Consider the following 14,663-nt stretch of genomic DNA (forward strand, 5'->3'; position numbering starts at 1 on the left):
TAGAACTGTCATGTTGTTTTGAGCTTTGCAATGGTGTTAAAGGACCCATGGCATGGTGGTTTGTTGATGCTTTAAACGGGCTCGTGGAGGTTTCCGGATGTTATATCCGCAGCCTTTCTCGAAATGAACCCTCGGCACGTAGATATAGCCTCCTGGGAGAAAGCCCCATTTTAGCGCTTTTCCCAGTGCATCGTTTTGCTAATGAGAAGCAGGAGGCGGGGAAGGGTAGAGGGTGGGGGCGGGTCTTATCATTAATATTCATGACATGTAAACGTGTTACCTCTGATTGGCTAACAGCACTGTGACGCTACCTCCAGTGGGTCAGAACAAGCGGATGTGGGTGTCTTACTATGGCAAGAGAGAAGGAACAAACCGTGAAGGGAAAAATACCGCGCGCTGACGTCATTAAGGTGCGACGCGAGGAAATAAAATAAATTCAACAAATGTTTGGGTTTTTACTGAACAAACAAACAAATAAAATGAACGAGTGACTTAAAAAAAAGAATGTGGGTGTCTTTGTAAAAACTGTTTTGACTGGCTATTATAACAGAGCATGCTGCATGCTTTTTGGTTTTGTAGCGCAGAGTACCTGGCTAACTGCAGGAAGCGGTTAGCTGCACAGCTAATGTAGCCATTGCAAGGCTAACGTGGCACCGATTTTAAAACACGGCAAAACGACTTAACAGTTATACACTTACTTGTTCGGTGTTTGTTGCTGATGCGGCAGGGATGCTTGGTACGGACCCAGGCTTCAGTGACAGTTGATGTGCAAAACCTGCCCTGTACTGTCCCAAGTTGTGGAAACATTCATCAGGAAATTGCTTCCGACAAACATACACCGTCTTAGGTAGACTCAACGGCGTATTATTGGAGTAAATAAAATTAAGCCACTGCGTCTTCAGGGGCTCTCCCGTCGGCAGTAAAAACAGACTCTTTTCTGTGTTGTCACATCCATGTACAGCGCAACTTCCATGTTTCGCTCGCTTAGGTGATGCCATGTTGTTGTGTCCTCTATGGTCTCCTCACTACAACTGGGCAGGGCAATCCATACAGTGGGTGGGAATCCAGAGGGGGGGCGTGGGGATCATCTCCCTTGCTGATGTAGTAAAGGGAAGAGTTTATCAACGCGCCGTTTTGACGCGCCATTCTCAAATGTTGGGCATAGTTTGGTTTACACATTATGAAATTTCTAGTCACTGGGGTGACTTAAGAAGGTCAGAGGAACTCATTTTAACGTTAAAAAACCTCAAAGTGAAAATTTCATGCCATGGGACCTTTAAAACTAGCGTTTTGTATCGGCAAAAAGACACGCCCCGCGCACTGCCGTGTTAGTGCTTTCCGGTTGAAATCGCAAAAAAACAACTGTCTCAAAAACACATCCGATTGACGCGATTGTGGTAGCAACTCAACGTATGCGCTCCCAATAATGCGAAAATAGACCTAGAAAGCATTTCACTCTGGAGTATTCCTTTAAGGTCAGGACTTTGACTTGTTCATTCCAAAACATTAACTTTATTCTTCTTTAACCATCTTCAGTAGAACGCCGTGTGTGTTTCGGGTCGCTGCCTCGCTGCGTGACCCACTTTCTCTTGAGGTTCAGTTCACAGACAGATGTCCTGAGGTTTTCCTTTACAATCCTCTGGTATAATTCAGAATTCATTGTTTTATCAATGATGGCAGGTTGTTCGGACCCAGATGCAACAAAACAGTCCAAACCCTGATACCACCACCACCATGTTTCACAGATGGGATCAGGTTCTTATTCTGGAAATGTGGAGTTCTTTCTTCAAACAGAACCCTTCCCAATTAAACCTAAAAGTTCTATTTTGTTCTCATCCATCAACAAAAGTTTCCCAGTGGCCATCTGGCTTGTCCATGTGATCTTTAGCAAACTGTAGTTGTAGAGCAATGTTCTTCTTGGAGAGCAGTAGCTTTCTCCTTACAACCCTGCCCTGTACACCGTTGTTCAGGTGTTCTCCTGATGGTGGACTCATGAACATTAGCCAATGTGAGAGAGGTCTATAGTTGTTTAGAAGTTCCTCTGGGTTCCTCTGTGGACTCTTACACATCTTGCTCTTGGAGTGATGTTTGCTGGTCCACTCCTGAGGAGGGTCACAGTGACCCTGAATCTCCTCCATCTGTCTGACTGGATTGGTGGAATCCAAACTCTTTAGAGACGTTCTGTGACCTCTTCCAGCTTGATGAGCTTCAACAACTCTTTTTCTGAGGTCCTTTAAGAGGAATCTCATTTGCTCGTGTCATAATTCACTTCCACAAAAATGTGTTGTGAAGATCAGACTTTTGCCGCTCAGTGATCTGTAATATTGGATCATTTTCCTCAATAAATAAATGACCGAGTATAATATTTTTGTCTCATTTGTTTAACTGGGTTCTCTTTATCTACTTTTAGGACTTGTGTGAAAACCTGATGATGTTTTAGGTCATATTTATGCAGAAATATAGAAAATTCTACACACACCACACACCACTAAGTGCACTTGAACATTTTTAAGTCACCATTTTTTATTTCCTAGTGATCTGGTAACATCAGGTCAGAACACAAACGAGAAGTTGCGATACGATTCGAGCTGTGCTTGAAACACGAGCCGGCCTCGGCATGACCTGCCCTGTTTTTCATCATGAAAATGAAAATGCCCAAAATCCAACACTCTGCACAAATACACACACAGATCTTCAGCTCATAGCATCATTCCTCAGATCGCATGCGAGATCTTTTTAACAAACTCTCAAAGACGGAGAAGCACCCTCACACGACTCTTCAGTAAAATAAAAGCAGCTCTGTCACTTAAATGCCAAAAGAAGGAGGCGCGACAACAAAGGAAAAGTGCACAGAGAGATAAATTCATCTTTAATACACGCTGACAGACTGAAGAAGAGGCCCGGTTTCATGAGTGAAAAGGACAAAACGGAGCTGGAATGCAAGCAAAAGTAGAATAGAATGGTTTCAGAGACGACGGAATCCCAAGAGCAAGGACGCTCAAAGAGAAAACGGAAAAAATAAAATAGAGAAATAATACTAAAAAAAAAAAAAATAGTGTTCATGCTTCATTTACGAGATCTCTCTAGAACGGTGTGGTTTCTCAGAGCCCCGCCCCCCACCACCTCCTGAGCCTGACCCGTTCACCACCTCGCCTCCATCCATCACTGTCCGCCACCTCCTCGTCCATCCATCAGACCACACGTGGCTCGGCAGCGTGGCCGTGTCTCAGCTCAGGATTTAGTAACGCTCCTCACAGCTACGGTGAACAACAGGGGCACAGACGCTGCTAATTGGACGGATCACGAGGATCCACCGTGTTTACGACGCCGTCTCTAACAGATGTTCTTCAAGACCGTCACGCTTCTCTCGAACGATAAATAAAGGAGGTCAGCAGGGAAGTGGACCTTCTTCTTGAGGACCTGCATGACCTCCTCAAAGAGAACGTGGATCAGGCTGGAAGATTGTTTTTGGGAATTTGTCATGTTGGTTAATATCGATAACTGTTGCTAGGCAACTAGCAAAAGATAATTAGCTAAATATTAAGACTTGATTGAACTCGGAAGTGTGAATTGTTTGAGCTACAAAACAGGAAATAAACCTGGACGTCTCGGAGACGGTTTGTCTTTCATCAGCAACAAGTTAGCCAGCTAACGTTCCTGGTTACAACTTCATGATGTTTTACCTTCTCAAAACGCTGGTAAAAGATGCGACTCTATGTGGCTTAATCTAACGCAAATAAAAAAGTTCATTTCCTGTTGATGACATGAGCAGCCATATTATGACATCAGCTAAACTCGAGATTAGGAACACGTCGATGGCGTAAGGGGGGGTTTTGGGAGGGGGTCCATGTTGGAAATCAAAAAAGACAGAGTCAGTAGTTTCAGATGAACCCAATACGAGTATTTCTCTCAAACTAAATTAGCTTGAAATTTGGAAAAAACATTGGGAGTTATTGCCATTTTCAAACAGACACGTTGGTAAATTACTATAAAAAAAGACGCCGTATGATCAAAATCACACTTGGTATCACCCGTGGGCTTTCAGACGCACATCACAAAGTTTCCGTTTCCAAAGTGGTGGAATCCACAAGAACGCTGGAACCATTAAAGATTCAACACAGGGGGGCGTCGTGGCTCGGGTGGATAGGGCGCCATACCATAAATCCGGGGACCCGGGTTCGATTCCGACCCGAGGTCATTTCCCGATCCCTCCCCGTCTCTCTCTCCCGCTCATTTCCTGTCTCTACACTGTCCTATCCAATAATAAAGCTGAAAAAAAAAAAAAGATTCAACACAGAACCTGATGACAGTGATTCCAAGAAAGAAAGCGAGAACCAAAGAACCCCTTGAGGAACCTAACCATTGGCCAAATGGTAAGAGAAGCAGCTTTAGGACCAAAAGGTTGCTGGTTCGACTCCCTGGATGGCTGAAGTGCCCTTAAGCAAGCCACCTAACCCCCAACTACTCCCCAGGATGCTCTGGGTATGTTGTACACTGCTCTGAATAAGAGCGTCTGCTAAACACCTGTAATGTAATGTAATGATCAACTCTGGTTCTCTCGTGTCCAAACGTCTTAGAATCACAGAGGAATGTGGACGAGAACCATATGAAGATCCAGTGAGGAACAGACAGTAGTGTTCTCTGATGCCCCTTTTCCACCAAAGCAGTTCCAGGGCTGGTTCGGGGCCAGTGCTTAGTTTGGAACCGGGTTTTCTGTTTCCACTGACAAAGAACTGGCTCTGGGGCCAGAAAAACCGGTTCCAGGCTAGCACCAACTCTCTGCTGGGCCAGAGGAAAGAACCGCTTACGTCAGCGGGGGGGGCGGAGTTGTTAAGACCGACAACAATAACAAGACCGCGAAAGATCGCCATTTTTAAGCGACGAGAAGCAGCAGCTGTACAAACGCGAAGTCATCCATTATTATTATTATTATTGTTGTTGCTGCTGCTGCTGCTTCTTCCGTGTTGTTTTTGCTTTGATATTCGCGCCAAGGTTTATGTAAACATAGTGACGTAATTGACGTATACAGCGACGTAATGATGTGGCTCCACTTAGCACCGCGAGCTATGGAAAAGCAAACTGGTTCTCAGCTGGCTCGCAAGTTGAACGAGTTGTGAACCAGCACCAGCACTGGCCCCGAACCAGCCCTGGAACTGATTTGGTGGAAAAGGGGTTGAGTAAATCTCTCCAGATCCAGGAGTCATGTTACACGTTCCTCTCAGGCTGGATGACGGAGAACTCAATGAGATCGATCGATACAAACCCAAATCATCACCTGATGAAGAACAGAAAACACAAAGAGCGTGTCTGATGTGAGGAGCTTCTCATTTATTTTACATTGAGCTCCTTTCACCAGCTTGGGGGCGAGACAGAGGGTCCACTGAGGCTCCGGAATGGTTCGATAGAGCATTAATAAAACACTCCATGGTGTTTGTCATGCTGTGGCGCAAAGCAACAAGCGGTTTAAAATAATTATCTCATACTAAATAAGAGCAGCGTCCCGTATTCGATGAGACTTTAATAAAACGGGGACGGAGAAAGTGGCTTATTACACTTCACTAATATCTGCCTGGAGCTTCGCACACAACGGTTGACAAATAAAGATAAAATATGACAAGTGCTCCATCGAGAAGCATTAGTCTCGGTCTGAACTCACAGCAGGCACGATGCGGCGGAGCTTTACATCCTCAGATTTCTTACCACACTCTTGTGGTGGGGTCTAAACATATTTGCATAAAGCGAGCAATCAAAATCTCAGTTGGAATCAAGGGAATGAAAAATCGTCCAACGATCTCCAGGAGATCATCCACCCAGCCGCCATGCGTCTCGGAGTAAACACTACTGACCCAGAATCAGCAGCGTCACTCGATGGGTCAGGATGTGGTTCTGAACGTCAGCAGAAAGGAATTTCATGACCGTGACCTTTCGTACATCTTCAGTACGTGGAACGCGTATCAAAAACAGTCTGCACTGGATCAAGTGCTATTTTAGGCCATTATTAAAAAACGTTCTGTTTCCGGTCCACCGGCCGGGTGAGTGCCGTTTGTGCGGGTGAAAATTTTTTTAACGCCGGTTTTTTGACATTTTTTTCGGGTTCGTAAATCTAAAATCGAACTTGACATTTCCGCATTCCCAGGGCTTTCCACTAAGGCTCATACTAGCCAGCCATGACAAATAAGTAGCCAGCCGGGGGGAGTAAACACAAAATAAACTCCTGTGCACGCAGTTCCCAGGATTAAATGTATTTTCCACAGACCATTTATTTATTCACTTTACTCAGATACAAAGTAAAATGGCAGTAAATCTTCTTTCTTTTCTTGCGTATTGCATCATGAGGCGTTCCTGGCTTGTAAATCTCTTATTTTCGGTGCATGACACATTCACGCAGCTGAGCATGCTATGAATTAACAACGCCAACGGTCTGCAGTGGGGCGACACAATTACACACTCAGCCAACATTTCTCCATTTGTGTATGAAAATACACTCCAACCACTCAGTTTGGGTTCATTTACAACCAACGGTGTCTTTTGATGCCAGCACGGAATTGAACGAGAGAAGACTGGTTTACCGGAGACTAAATAAGCGTAATCTCTGCTTCTGTTCCCTCCGACGGCCCCGACACACTACTGCCTCCGCTGAGCGCGCGCACACACCGCATGTCGGGGCCGCGGATGAGTTACTCTCCCCTGATCAACAAAGTCGGCGGGGAATTTGTGGTTATTATCGGTACAAACAGCGCGAATCACAACTTAAATGAGTGCGGTTCAGTTTGACATTATTGTCAGTCCATTAGATAAACATTTAATTTTAGTAAAATTGAAAATTAATATTTAGAGCCTGTGGGCTACAAAAATAATAGTCATTAAAGTAGCCGGCTGGACTTAATTGTGTGGCCGGCAGCCGGCGCTTGTGGAAAGCCCTGCATTCCGCACAGAATATAGAACTGAATCAGCTCTGCGCATGCGCCGTGCGGCACAAAAAATGTCCGCCACCATGAAGGAAGGAGATCCGGAGTTTTCAAACATTTGCTTAAGTGTGAAATCGCAAAATGGTATTCTAGCGAACAACAAAATAGTAAAGATTCAGAAAAACAAAATCATTCAGTGATCATTTTAATAGTGTAATTTCATCCGAACTCGGCCTAACGCTCGATTTAGAACTACAAAAAGTCCGTGTGTCGGACATTTTAAATACCTTTTGTAAAAGTTTTGCAAATGTTGCAGTCAGCATTTAAAATGCTAACAAAGTTTTTGTACAAGTTTCAGTTGATTAAACCGTCATTTTATTAAATGTGTCTGCTTTTGTAATAAAAAAAGTACTGAAAGAAAAAGCAAACACAGCATTGCGATTTCTTATCCATCCATATATAAAAAAAAAATAAAAAATCCCTCCATCCCGACTGAAAATTTTTTTGCTCACCCGGTGGACAGGAAACGGATTTTTTTTAAGGATGCACTGCATGCTAAATAATAAGTGTGGAAGCCATTTTATTAAATTAAACCAGTCAGTCATGTGATGATTACAGCTAGAACTACTCATGCAGGAACATATTGGTGAAACATGAGATCTCTCGGATTGCTAACCTTCCTTCAGTCCGCATTTTCCATCCCTGATTATTTCAGGCTTGTGCTGCCGAGCCGTCTTGGACGCTCCTCCTCCGAACACATTTATAAATGTAAACGACACACAGGTAGGTGATGGGTGATAATCTGAAAGTGCAGCTCAGAAAACCCACCTGAGCAGCTGCGTAATGCGACTCTGAATATCAGGAACTTTCCTCACAAATGCTTTCTGGGCTTGATGAGGACTCGGAATACAGCCTTCAGTCAGGATAAACGCTACGCCCAGGGCTTGGAGTATCAACTCACTCATAGACCATCGCCCTGTGGGTTACAGTTATATTAGTGAATATTTTATCATGATTAATTAGGTTTACAGAAACCATACACTGTTAGGAGCCCATTTCTGTCCCCCAAGGTACAATCTACACTAATGTACCCCCTAGGGCTCAGTACTGGACCTCAGGGTAACTACCTCCCCTTTTCCACCAAATCAGTTCCAGGGCTGGTTCGGGGCCGGTGCTGGTTCACAACTCGTTCAACTTGCGAGCCAGCTGAGAACCAGTTTGCTTTTCCATAGCTCGCGGTGCTAAGCAGAGCCACGTCATTACGTCGCTGTATACGTCAGTTACGTCGCTACGTTTGCATAAACCTTGGCACGAACATCGAAGCAAAAACAACACGGAAGCAGCAGCAGCAACAACAATAATAACAATAATAATGGATGACTTCGCGTTTGTACAGCTGCTGCTTCTCGTCGCTTAAAAATGGCGATCTTTCACGGGCTTGTTATTGTTGTTGGTCTTAACAACTCCGCCCCCCCCGCTGACGTAAGCGGTTCTTTCCTCTGGCCCAGCAGAGAGTTGGTGCTAGCCTGGAACCGGTTTTTCTGGCCCCAGAGCCAGTTCTTTCTCAGTGGAAACAGAAAACCCGGTTCCAAACTAAGCACTGGCCCCGAACCAGCCCTGGAACTGCTTTGGTGGAAAAGGGGCAGCTGTGAACCTTTTTAGGGCCAAAAAGGTACATATATATATGTTACCAAGCAGTATATAAAGGTACAAAAATAAGTACCTTAGAGGGTCCTGCCCCAGTAACAAGCCATTGTACTGCTAAAGGTACAATATTTAACAGTTATTCCATGAAATCGAGTCGTACATGAGCGGACAGGTGAAGAGGTGCGTAGCACCGAGTTGTCTATAATCCATGAGATTGAGTGGAATAACTGTTTTATTCTATCCACAGTCACTGGATTTTGAGAAAACAGAGCATTTTTATTTTTAGCAAATTTGATAAATAAAAACTTTATACAAAACGCCTGACAAAATCATTTCCGCTTAGAATGTAAACAAACCGGCGAAATAATAGGAACAATTTATGAAAAATGCGATAATTCTTCTCATCTCATCTCATTATCTGTAGCCGCTTTATCCTGTTCTACAGGGTCGCAGGCGAGCTGGATCCTATCCCAGCTGACTACGGGTGAAAGGCGGGGTACACCCTGGACAAGTCGCCAGGTCATCACAGGGCTGACACATAGACACAGACAACCATTCACACTCACATTCACACCTACGCTCAATTTAGAGTCACCAGTTAACCTAACCTGCATGTCTTTGGACTGTGGGGGAAACCGGAGCACCCGGAGGAAACCCACGCGGACACGGGGAGAACATGCAAACTCCACACAGAAAGGCCCTCGCCGGCCCCGGGGCTCGAACCCGGACCTTCTTGCTGTGAGGCGACAGCGCTAACCACTACGCCACCGTGCCACCGCGATAATTCTTGAAAATTAAAAAAAAAAAAAAAAGGCATTCTGATCATCAAACACTTATTCCATATTTTGTTGCTTTTTTTTTGGGGGGGGGGGTTTGTTTTTGAGTTTTTAGTTCGTCCTCGGTTGGTTCAGCAGCACGCGCCACCATTTTGTTTTTCTCTACTCACGGGATATGAGCTGATATCCTAGTAGTAGCCAATCAAAGCACACAATTGCTCATATCCAGTGAATGTGGACAGAATAATGTACTTTATTTTAGATAGACAGATAGAGTCATTCACCTGTACATTCAGAATGCACGTTTGAACAAAATTTCATTCCACTGGCTTACGTCAATATAACTGTCGCATAGAACTATTGCACGTAATCCGGTAACCAAAACCATCAAATTTACAAGTAGGTACTTTAAAAAAAAAAGTAATATCCTATAGAACAGAATATACCATGCTACATACATTACATACATATTGTACAATAAAGGATTTATAGTAGCATGGAGGATATTGCACATAGTGAGGTTCTTGTCCAGATATATACGGTCGGGGATTATTTAGAGTTCTGAGATTTTCTGAGATTGTAACATAAAAGCACGACAAATTTCCTGCCAAATCTCCCATAGCTCCAGTTCCACAGGGTTAAATCAGAAGGGGTGTTCACACGGCACATATTTGCATCGATGCTGCACTGATGTATTTTGTTGCGATATTTCTTACACCGGTGTAAATTTTGTGGCGCGTTCACATGTCACAACCCTGCTTACTAGACAGAAGCGTGTTAGCACTGGTGCAGCCCCACTTGCGTTCACACAGCAGTTTTTGCGACCGTGCTATACGATAGTAATAATGCGGAAATGAAATATGCGCATGTGTGAAAATGTACCGTATTTTTCGGACTATAAGTCACACTTTTTTTCATGGTTCGGCTGGCCATGCGACTTATACTCCGGTGCGACGTATATATATGTTTTTTTTTCACCACGGAATAACTGGAGCTGACGCCGAGTCTGACGACAGCCACGCAGAAGAAGAGGAAACGGCGCTTCGTCTGCCGCTGGAGTTGGCAGAGTTGTTCAGAAGCGACACCGAGGATGAGGAATTCAATGGATTTGCTGATTTGGAGTGAAATCGTCAGCTTGATAAACTTGATTGACCTGTGTTTTATTATTAATGATAGGCCTATAGTTATTTAAATAAGTTACGTAGTGATTTTAGGCAGTGCTTAATTTGTGAAGTGGGAGGTCCCGGAACGCAGGAGGTGGGTGGGTCCGGCGACTCAAAAAAAAAAAAGGCGGGGGGTGGTTTACTACAACTTTACGCACACGCGCTTATTGTGTGTGTAAAAAAATAATAATAATATCAGACATTATGATCTTAGAAAATGCTTTAGTGATGAACAGTTACAGACAGTAATATGTCGTGATATGTTATAAAATATTATTTTTTATTAGGCTATATATTAAATTTATCTTCTAAAATAACAGACTGTACTCATATCACAACCGGTTTATTTCACCATTGGAGATCAGATCACACAAGACGCGAGTTAAATGACTCATTTTAAGGATTTAAGTAGGGGATTTAAAAGCAGTGCCAGCGGGACTTCGTAAATGTGGTAAGGGGAGATTACTACAAAGAAAAATAAGAACAACTAGGTTCAGCAGGTCATTTGTCCCCTCTGCAATTAGAATTGTTAATGAAGGCCACAGTTCCTTGCAGAGGACTTGATACTGTGATTTGGTGTGTGTGTGTGTGTGTGTGTGTGTGTGTGTGTGTGTGTGTGCGCGCGTGTGTATGTGTGGTATGTAGGGGAATAGAATTAGAGGGGGTATTTATTTATCTTTTTATTTTTCATTTATTTATCTGTTCTTAAGTTTTGTCGACTTTGTCTTACGTCTTGTCTGTATATGTAAGCACCTTGACCACTTGAATTTCCCTTCTGGGATAATAAAGTTTACTTTGACTTTTTGACTTCGTGGCTCAGGTGGATAAGGCGCCATGCCATAAATCCGGGGACCCGGGTTCGATTCCGACCTGCGGTCATGTTCCGAGCCCTCCCTGTTTTTCTCCTGCTCATTAAAAGCAGTGCCAGCAAACACAAGTGCAATCAATTCAAGTAATAGTTAAGAAATAAAGGGTTTACAAAACAAGTTGGAGAATTCATTTTAAACATTTTAGTAAGCTTTCTTGTTTTTTTGCCATTTTTTCCACAGCGCAAGCTAACGGCTACAAAACACCCGGTGTTCTATTGAGCAGAAGTATACACCCCATGCCCCTCCCTCTTCCCCTTTCGCATAGATTTTGTGGATGTCATAGGAGAGAAATCAACAACAGATATCAAAATCAAAACCGAACACTAAACACATTTTTATTTACTTATTTATTTAATTTATTGTTTGATTTTTTTCCCTTTGTGATGGTCACGGAGGTGATCTGATCCATTTAAATAGCTGCCGGAACACCGAATGAAATGAAAATAGCTGCCGGATCCGACAACGGAGGTTCCGGATCTTGTTCCGTCATGTTCCGGCTCAAATTAAGCCCTGATTTTCGGCCTATAGGCTGTTGAATAACGATGTTACGGTACATATTCAGCCAGTTTTTCTCTGGGCTATTATAAATGATTTTGTTTTGCATTTTTAAAAATAACTCTCCTTCCAAGATGAACTTTATTCTTCGTCTCTGATGTTATGGTGTTAATGGTCTGAATAACGTTTAATGTTTTTATCTGATATGATGTTAACTGGCAGGCGCACTTTCTGCCTGTTTTTTTCTCTGAGCGGTTGTTTTTACTACCGTACCTGTCTTTGGAGATGATATACCTATAGCCTACTTGACCTCTGATTTGATGAAATAAAATTCGACAAAAATGAAGAATGACACTCCTCGATGATGACTACAGCTTTAATAACACAGATGAAAGAGCCATGGGGCGATAATAAGCCCTACCGGTAAAAATATTCTAAAAGCAAACTGATTAATGCATCAGTAATAGGCTACTAATACTAGTTATAATAATAATATAGGCTATTAGTAATAACGATAGTGATAGTATTAAAGATAGTAGTAGATATTTAAAATAATCAGACTAGGCTACTTACAGGGCAAAGGGTGCGTTATCACTGCTCAGCTGTTCGTTTATTAAATAAACAATGCAGTCGCGCAGTAACCACGCGCCGCTTATCAGATACAATCACACATTCTATGGATAGAATAACCCTTCAAAAAAGTGTGACTTGTAGTCTGGTGCGATGTATACATGTTTTTTTCGTCTTCATAATGCATTTTTTGGCTGATGCGACTATGGCTACGTTCACACTGCAGGCTGAAGTGACTCAAATCCGATCTTTTCGCCCATATGTGACCTGTATCCGATCTTTTATTGACAATATGAACGACACAGATCCGATTTTTTCAAATCCGACCCAGGCCGTTTGGATATGTGGTGCTAATTCCGATTCCTATCCGCTCTTTTCATATGCGACTTCAGTCTGAACCGCCAGGTCGCATTCATCCGACTTACACGTCATCAACAAGCCACAAACGTCACTATTCTGCGCTGAAGTAGGCGGCGGGTCTCTCAAAAAAAGTTACAACAACATGGTGCATAATCACGGGCGCAGATAGAGGGGGGGACGGCTGGGATTCGTCCCACCCAGATTTAAATTCACCTCGTTCGGTCCCCCCCACTTATAGGGAGGAAAAAACGTCTATGCTGTCTTTCTTTGCATACGGCAAACCTCACGGAAAAATCATATCGGGGTTTGGGGTTGGTTTGCTGGCAGCTTTGTCCCTCCCAGTTCAAAAAACGTATCTGCGCCCCTGCGCATGACATCAATGCGAGGGACGCTTCGGGCTGTGAAGGTTCTGAATCTTCTCAATGGAAGGACGCAGAGGTTAGGGAGCTGATTTCCATTTGGGGGGATGCAGCTATTCAAGCTAGATTGGATGGGTCATACCGCAACCGGGCGGTTTTACTTCCGTAAACACTGGCCATGCTCACTGCGTGTGACGTCGTTGTATCCTGCAATGCGCATGCGGAACATTTTTAGGTCGCTTTTCGTTCATACTGAGGATCACATACAAGTCGCATATATTTGTTAATGTGAACGACCTCACAAAAAAATCGGATTTCACAAAAAAACAGGAATTGAGCATTAAGCCTTGCAGTGTGAACGTAGCGTTAAACTCCGGAGCGATGTATAGTCCGGAAAATACAGTACTTCCTTTTCCCGGTTGTCATGGCATCACCAAGCGCCGGGAAAACAATGTGGATGAAGACACGCAGTTCTGCTGTTGTTGATATTCGCCATTTTGGAAGCGCAAAATACCAGGATGCAAATTATGCAATGCCCGTATGTAATCAACTCCTCACGCGTAGCGAGTCGACCCCTGTAGCGTTCAGACGGCCCATTTTATATCGGTGCTGCCCCGCAAACTAGCATTTACTCCGGAGTAAATTTCTTAAACCGCCTCCCGAGCAGGGTTAGATTTGCACCGGTTTAAGCAGCTTTCAGGGGCTACACCAGTATAACTTTGCACCGTGTGAACGCTCTATCGGGGCAGCCCCGGTGCTACACCGCAGTAAAAGATGCCGTGTGAACACCCCTAGAGATCTGTCTTTTTCACCAAGTACAAATCTGCTAATTTTGTTAATTTCCCTAAATTTATCTACCTAGCTCGGATGATGTCATCTTAGCCTTTACTACAGATTTCCAGACGCTTGTTTCGGGATTTTGAATATCTAAAAACGCTGATGTGCAATCAACTTCTTTTTGCTGCATGCCACATAAGTGGAAATTTATTTCGATGTAAATCTGTCTGTGAAATCCAATTAAATCCCGAGGATTCCTGATTTAAATACGAGCACGATAATAAGAGCTACACATGAAGCATGCAATTATTAAATACATTTACATAACTTTCACCTTATAGCTGAGGTATTCATTTCCACTTGTTTAACTGTGAGCCTAAATTTGACGAGAACGTATTTATCACAATATTAAACGAGCAGTTTTTAGCGTAATAAAGTGACACTAGCATGTGATGAAGCGACAGGTTCAAAAAGATTTTCACACTGATTGCTGAGTTATTTGTGTTTAACTCATCAGCTTTAAACGTTTGAATGAGTTCCCACTTCATATTGAAACTTTTTTTTTTTTAAATACCGGACAGGCCACGCCCAGAAGCAACAAACTACAACTGGCATGAGAGATTCGCTCCTTGTTCCTCAAGATTTCAACATTTTAATGCTGTGGGGTCATTTGCATATTTATATGTGACCGTGATTGTGGCTTTAAAGAAAACTCTGCTCTGTATACACTCACTCAAAC

At 43.3% G+C, this 14,663-nt stretch overlaps 1 protein-coding gene across 4 annotated transcripts in view; it reads right to left on the bottom strand.

The window, feature by feature from the left end:
* Positions 1-14,663, bottom strand: part of LOC132896364 (nuclear receptor coactivator 3-like) — a 156,897-nt gene that overhangs the window by 116,278 nt on the left and 25,956 nt on the right. The window contains exon 2 of one of the 4 annotated variants that reach the window (XM_060937138.1): positions 7,737-7,884. The exons of the other annotated variants lie outside the window; for them this stretch is intronic. The gene's annotated coding sequence lies outside the window, so the exon portion shown is untranslated. The remainder of the gene's footprint in view (positions 1-7,736; positions 7,885-14,663) is intronic. 4 annotated transcript variants of the gene reach the window in all.

This window comes from Neoarius graeffei, chromosome 13 (assembly GCF_027579695.1).
Source record: "Neoarius graeffei isolate fNeoGra1 chromosome 13, fNeoGra1.pri, whole genome shotgun sequence".
In the NCBI taxonomy this organism is placed as follows: domain Eukaryota; kingdom Metazoa; phylum Chordata; class Actinopteri; order Siluriformes; family Ariidae; genus Neoarius; species Neoarius graeffei.